Genomic DNA, 6007 nt, shown 5'->3' with positions numbered 1-6007 from the left:
CCTATGTGTGAATGCCCAACACCTCCCCTGGGAGGGAGTTTTACACTGTCAGCCTTACTGGGGGAGAGGAAATTGGTATGATGAAAAGCATTACCCCACCTCTGCAGGATATGCTTCTTAACAGCCTTTTACCTTATCTGGCACAAAAATGCTCTGTTTAAGACATCAATCACAGGTTATCAGGGAAACAATAGCAGGGCTCAACCAGCCCATCCAAGCAAAGTTCAGTCCATTGCACATAGTTACATACAATGGGGATGTTATGATAAGCAGTATGTGGGACATGTCATTTACATAATGTAAAGCCACCACTCCCCCTTACATTACTTCAGTTGTGCCCAGCTGCATGGCCTCTTTAGCCTGAGCAGCCCGATAATGGCAGCAAGGCATGGGACAGGTACTGCAGACAGGGCAGAGGGTTGGGGACAGCTAGAGGACCTGGCTGTAACACCCCGAGGTCTCAGAGCAGTGTGGCATGCAGTTGATGGGGGACATGGAGCTGGGTCCTGGGCTGCTGGGAGATAGGACTGCAATGGCTCCTGCTGGCTTGTCTCCTTCCAGCCCTGGGAAAAGGCACTGGCATGATTTTAAATAACAGATCTGCACCTGCATAGCCTGGGTCTCATTCCACCCAAGGTACAGGAGTGGAGCATCACCTGTGACAGGACTGCAGGCAAGGTCTGTGCCTAGCCTGATGGGTTACTGCCAGTCACTCAGAGTCACCTGAAAGCAATGGCATGTAGATTCTGGAGATGAGTCAAATGCCCCACTGCAATTTTTTAGGTGAGTTAAAACCATTATAGTTCAGAACTTGTTAGACACCAATAAATAATTAGAAAAAAAAAATGGAAAATTGCCATGAGACAATCATGAACTTGTTAATAAAAGCAAGGTGAAAGAATAGGACCCTGAGGCCAGTTTTAAAGTGATGTAACTCCCTTATGCCACTGTACTTTCAATTGTCAGTAGTCAGTGTGGTGAATTTCTTGCTGGCTGCAGCAGCTCAGCTGACAGTGTTAGAGATGGGGGGGGGGGGGGGATCCTTGGGCTTGCCCACTCACTCTCCACTTGGTACAATTACATAGGTCAGCTGTACGGGTCTGTAGCTGAAGTGATACACCAATACACGTAAGTACCAGTGTCAGGCAAAGCAGATTGTCTCAAAACTGAGGAACTGAACTCTGTGTAGTGTTTTGAAAACAGAAAAATTCAGTAATTGAAAGGAATTTCATTATGCAGAAAATGCAGAGGTGGATTCTCAGGCATGTACCCTTATTGATCTGATGAGGGTGGTGTTTCCTGGGAAGTTGCCCACTGAGGTTCACATGTTGCCTAATCATTCAAGAGCAGGACTCAAGTGCCTGTGGACAAACTGTCATTCTCTGTGATACTGCTAGTTCCTATTGATTTAGGATCTGTTGCTGCCCTTGTAGAAATCAATATCAGACTTGACTGGACCTACTTAAAGAACGAAAGGAAATCACATATCTTTCCTCATCCCTGGGACAAGCTAAACTCAGAGAACACCCTCTTTACTCATCTTTACGAGTTGTGTTCCAGCAGGTTTGCACCAAGGCTTTCACAAGCTGGAGGCTGCCAATGTCAGGCATCCAGCTCAAGTGTAAACACAGTAACTGGTTGCTAAGGGCGGGATGGTGACCCTGACATGGTGTTTCCTTGACCAAAAAAGCAGAGAGGAAGTGCACCTTACCCTTGGCTGATGTAGGGGTAGATAACTGATGCAGGCACATAGCAAACACTGCTTTGCTGAACTGAAAGGAAAATTTTAGTGTCCTACCCACCAAAGAGGACTTATTTAAACTGAATGACCAAAGACAAGAAAGATGAGACAAAGCCGCATTTTTTAACGTCTCTTCAGCCTGGGTTGCATTTACATCTCCATCTGCCGTGCCGCTGCCTAGTGGTTTGAGCTTGACGGATCTGATGACTCACATTCTTCAAGGCTGCTTTCCCTTTTACTTCGCAAGTAATAGGACTGCGTGTTGAGAGCACAGAAACCCCTTTCTCCAGGGTACTCTTACTCAGAGTACATTTGACAACCAAAAAGGGTGACAAGTGTGTCAGAAACATCTTTTGAGCTATATTTAGGCTGCGTAAACCCAGCAGGAGATCAGCCATTTCTGTTTCACAGCAGCTAGAGAAGTGCTTCTGTGGGGACTTTTCTAATGCAATGATGATTTTACTATTGATGTTACTAACATTTAGCTATACTGAGTAAATGTACATATTCACAAACATACATTTATATATATCAACTCTACTACAAATTCTATATATACATGTAAATTTGCATCTTGCATAGAAATGTTCATCTCCTGTACTTCACCTTGTAAATAAGCTATATTTAGTAATTTCTTTTCCCTTCATTTCCCATTATCATGCATTAAGCCCAACCCATCCACATTACACGTCTTTGTGACTCCACTGGCATTTTCTGATGCTCAGCCTGCTGGTGAGGATGCTCTGGTCCTGCTGGGTTGATACTGTCAGTGAGTCAGGCCCTGATCGTGGGAGCTGTTTTCTGCATTTCTGTACTTCCTCTGACTGCTTGGCACTAAAACCCAGGGCAGAATTTATCTCTGTGCTGGGGACACAGTTAGTATAGCTGACAGTCACTTTGCACCTCCTTTGTATCTCCAGAGCTGGCTCCCAAAGCCAGCATTGGGCCAGAGGAAAGCAAGCAGAGATGAAGCTCCTGTCACTTGTCCCAGCCACCAGGTTATCTGCCAGATGAAGTACAGCAGGGTTAGAGCCCTCAGGCTGTGAGAGACACTGCACTGAGGGAATTGCATCTCCGCTTGAAGCAAGCTTGTCACTGCCCTCGCAGGCTTGCATCAAAAGGAGCACTAATGAAAAGCTAAGTCTGAGAGCATGTGCCCAGGCTCCTAAAGCCGCTGACCGAATGAGAACTGAAGACAGCCTCAAACACACTTGACCTGGCGCTGCACAGGGGAAAATTCTCGCCTTTATATCACAATCACAGAAGAGTATTAATAGGAATAGTGAAAACCCATCTTTAACATTTCAGTCAGAAGGTTCAAGAAGCTCCAGAGGAGCTCACCATCATTGTCCCCAGCTTATGGTTACAGACACTGAAGCACAAGAAAGTAAAACAATTTGTCCCAAAGCTACTCCAGCTGTGTCTAAACTATCTAATCTAAAGCTGAGAACATGCCATGGGTAGGGCACTACCTGCCAGCAAAACCAGGTCAGGATGGGTTTGGGTTCTGCAGGAAAATTCTCTGAATTCTGCTCCTATTAGAAAAAAACTTTTTTTTTAAATTCTGACAGAATCATTGTGGAATATTGACCGAGGAATGTTTCACTTTTAAGATGCGAGATCTTTTCTCATTAAAATCATTCTGCTAAAATACATGCCACAGAGCACGTTGGAAGTTTTTAACAGAACAATAATTTTTGAGACACTCTCCAATATTTTCTAGCTTCTAATGATTAATATTTCACTCTGTAAACAGACTGTAACTAATGGCAAAACATTCTATGTACGTTATTTACAAGAAGCAAATCTTCAGCTTTTGCTATTCCCCAAGCTGTTAGCATTTTTTAACTGGTTTACAACATCGTACAAGCAAAAATAATTAGGAATGACTTCCACATCATTGAGGATCTCAGGGTTCTGCAGGTCAGATTCAAGGAAATGCTGGCCTCCCAGTCCTGTTGTCCTCAGTGGTTTTGGATGCTTCTGTCTTTTGAGGCTTTACTGATTTGCTGTTTGTTCACAGAATGGATTTGCCTGGTGTCAGTGCCAGCTTCAGCTGAAAGAATTTGTTGGGCCTCCTGCTGCTCTCGAGAGCAAAGAAGTTTACTGACTCTTGCTTAACTAATTTTGCTTTATAATCACAGGGCTCATAGCAGTTACCAGTCTAGCTTTCCACAAACACATCCAGGGACAGCAAAGGCTACAATAAATCCATGAAAGAGGAATGCAGATTCACAAGCAAAATTTGACATCTTGAATGAAATGAGACAGAAAACCACCCCATAACCCACTCCACTGCAGATGGCTGCCTGTAAAGAAAAATTACACACTTAGAAGATTATAGCAGTTTTTGCTCTTAGAGCTTTTATACCATGGTAATAACCCCATGGCAGTTTACCAGTTCCTGCTCTGGAATAACAAGCTTGTGCCCAGACCCTGAGGCGTACAGCAGAGGAGACAGATGGGTACATTTTGTTGCTGAGGAAAAGAGTTTCTGAGAGCAGTTCAGGAACTTCTTTTGCAAAGTGATGGATGTGTTCATCCATGCAAACTTGGAAAAAGGATGTGCCACAATAGGGGCTAAGAAAACTCTGTACTATTTGTCCTCTATGCACAGTCCTGTGGACTTCACATTGAGAGATTTATCCTGTTATTGGAAAGGCTTGGACAATATAAAGGAGTGACTAGATGTCTAGAATAAATTAATAGTCAGGAGAAGGGAAGGCTCCAGGGAGATCTTTTTGTGGCCTTTCAATACTTAAAGGGGATTATAAGGAAGATGGAGACAGACTTTTAATAGGGCCTGTAGCAATATGACAAGGAGTAATGGTTCTAAACTAGAAGAGGGTTTAAAAGAGAGTTTAAACTGTAAGAGGATATATCTAGATTCAGACTAGCTATAAAGAATAAATGGTCCAAAAAAACAAAGCTGAGAGCCTGAGAAACCTGGTATCCTAGGTTTCTTCATGGGATGCTTCATATGACAACAAAAGTGGCGTAAGAGTCAAAGGAGCTTCTGAGAGGCACCAGGCTTCCTAGGAAACCCTCCATGTGACCATGTGAAATCAAGGAGTTCCCTGTTATGGAAAGAGAACATCAGCCAGCAACACAGTATACATACAGATAGGTACTTTTCCCTCTATATTCAAGATGTTTTCAGAAGTCTATTTAACCCTTTTTACCACGGGTTTGTCAGGATGTCCCACAGCAGCAGTCATTCTCTGCAAGCCTGTCTTTACTTGTAAGAGTTGCTGGCTTGGCCTAATTCGCTCTAAATCATCAGTTTCTACTCAACTGCTGGGGAGGCCTGGTCTCCTGCCATAAGTCTTTGTTTAAACAGTTTCATACTAAAGTAACCACAAAATGGGAACCACAGGCAGATCCAAGAGTAAAGTCTTGGAAAGAGACACTCAGACCTAAAGCCAGGGCTATTTCTTTTCGTATTTTCCTTTTACCATCTAGACGCAGGTTTATGTTACACTGAGTTTCTGGGTAACACTAGAGGAAACGTGGGCTGACAAATGAAATGTCCTGTGCAGGCAGGCCCCTCTTTTTCCTAGCAGACCAAATGTCTCCTTTGGAGGTTCTGGCCCTGGACTTTAAACAGTTATAATTAAAACTTTAGGATTTTCTGTTGTACTGCTTCCTTGGCAAATACATGTTATAACAGGGATGTCATTTTCGCTACAAATGGGAACTGGATTTTTGATTTTTACCCTACGCATTGAAACAAAAATCCATAAAATTTTATCCAATTTCTTCAGGTTTAAGTAGTATAATTAAGTTTTGTGAGTTGTGTAGTGAATTAAGAGGTGTAAACCACTAGGGGTTTTATAAATGGTTCATGTTTGGGCTAGTAGTAAATTGCAAGATACTTGATGACAGATTTCATGTGCAAAATCAAGGCAGAAGACTTCTGATGAGATAACTTGCTAATTTAGCACATGTTATTTCCTAGTGTTTGGACAGCAGCAGTGCTTGGGAGCTGCTGTCATAGGGCAGCAGCACAATGGCTGCTCCAGCCAAGAAGCCAGCAAGCCCACAGCCTTTGCACTGCTCCTGCCCAGCTGGCTTTGCTGGCCTGCCTGGGCTTACAGCTGCCCCTCCTTGCAGGGCTCCTGGGCGAGCACTGAGCAGCCTCACCTCTTTGGTCACTAAAATGCACTCTCTGTTCAGGAGGGTTGCCCACTTCCTTGCTTCTGCAGGCCAAAAAGTTGCCCAGCGAGAAATGAGAGCCCACGGGTCTGCAGCCTTGGCTGTACAAGG

This window comes from Corvus kubaryi, unplaced genomic scaffold, assembly GCF_017639235.1.
Source record: "Corvus kubaryi isolate FWS band 111438036 unplaced genomic scaffold, C.kubaryi_AGA036_p1.0 137, whole genome shotgun sequence".
Taxonomy (NCBI): domain Eukaryota; kingdom Metazoa; phylum Chordata; class Aves; order Passeriformes; family Corvidae; genus Corvus; species Corvus kubaryi.
The sequence above is the reverse complement of the archived record's forward strand: the minus strand, read 5'-3'. Positions refer to the sequence as shown.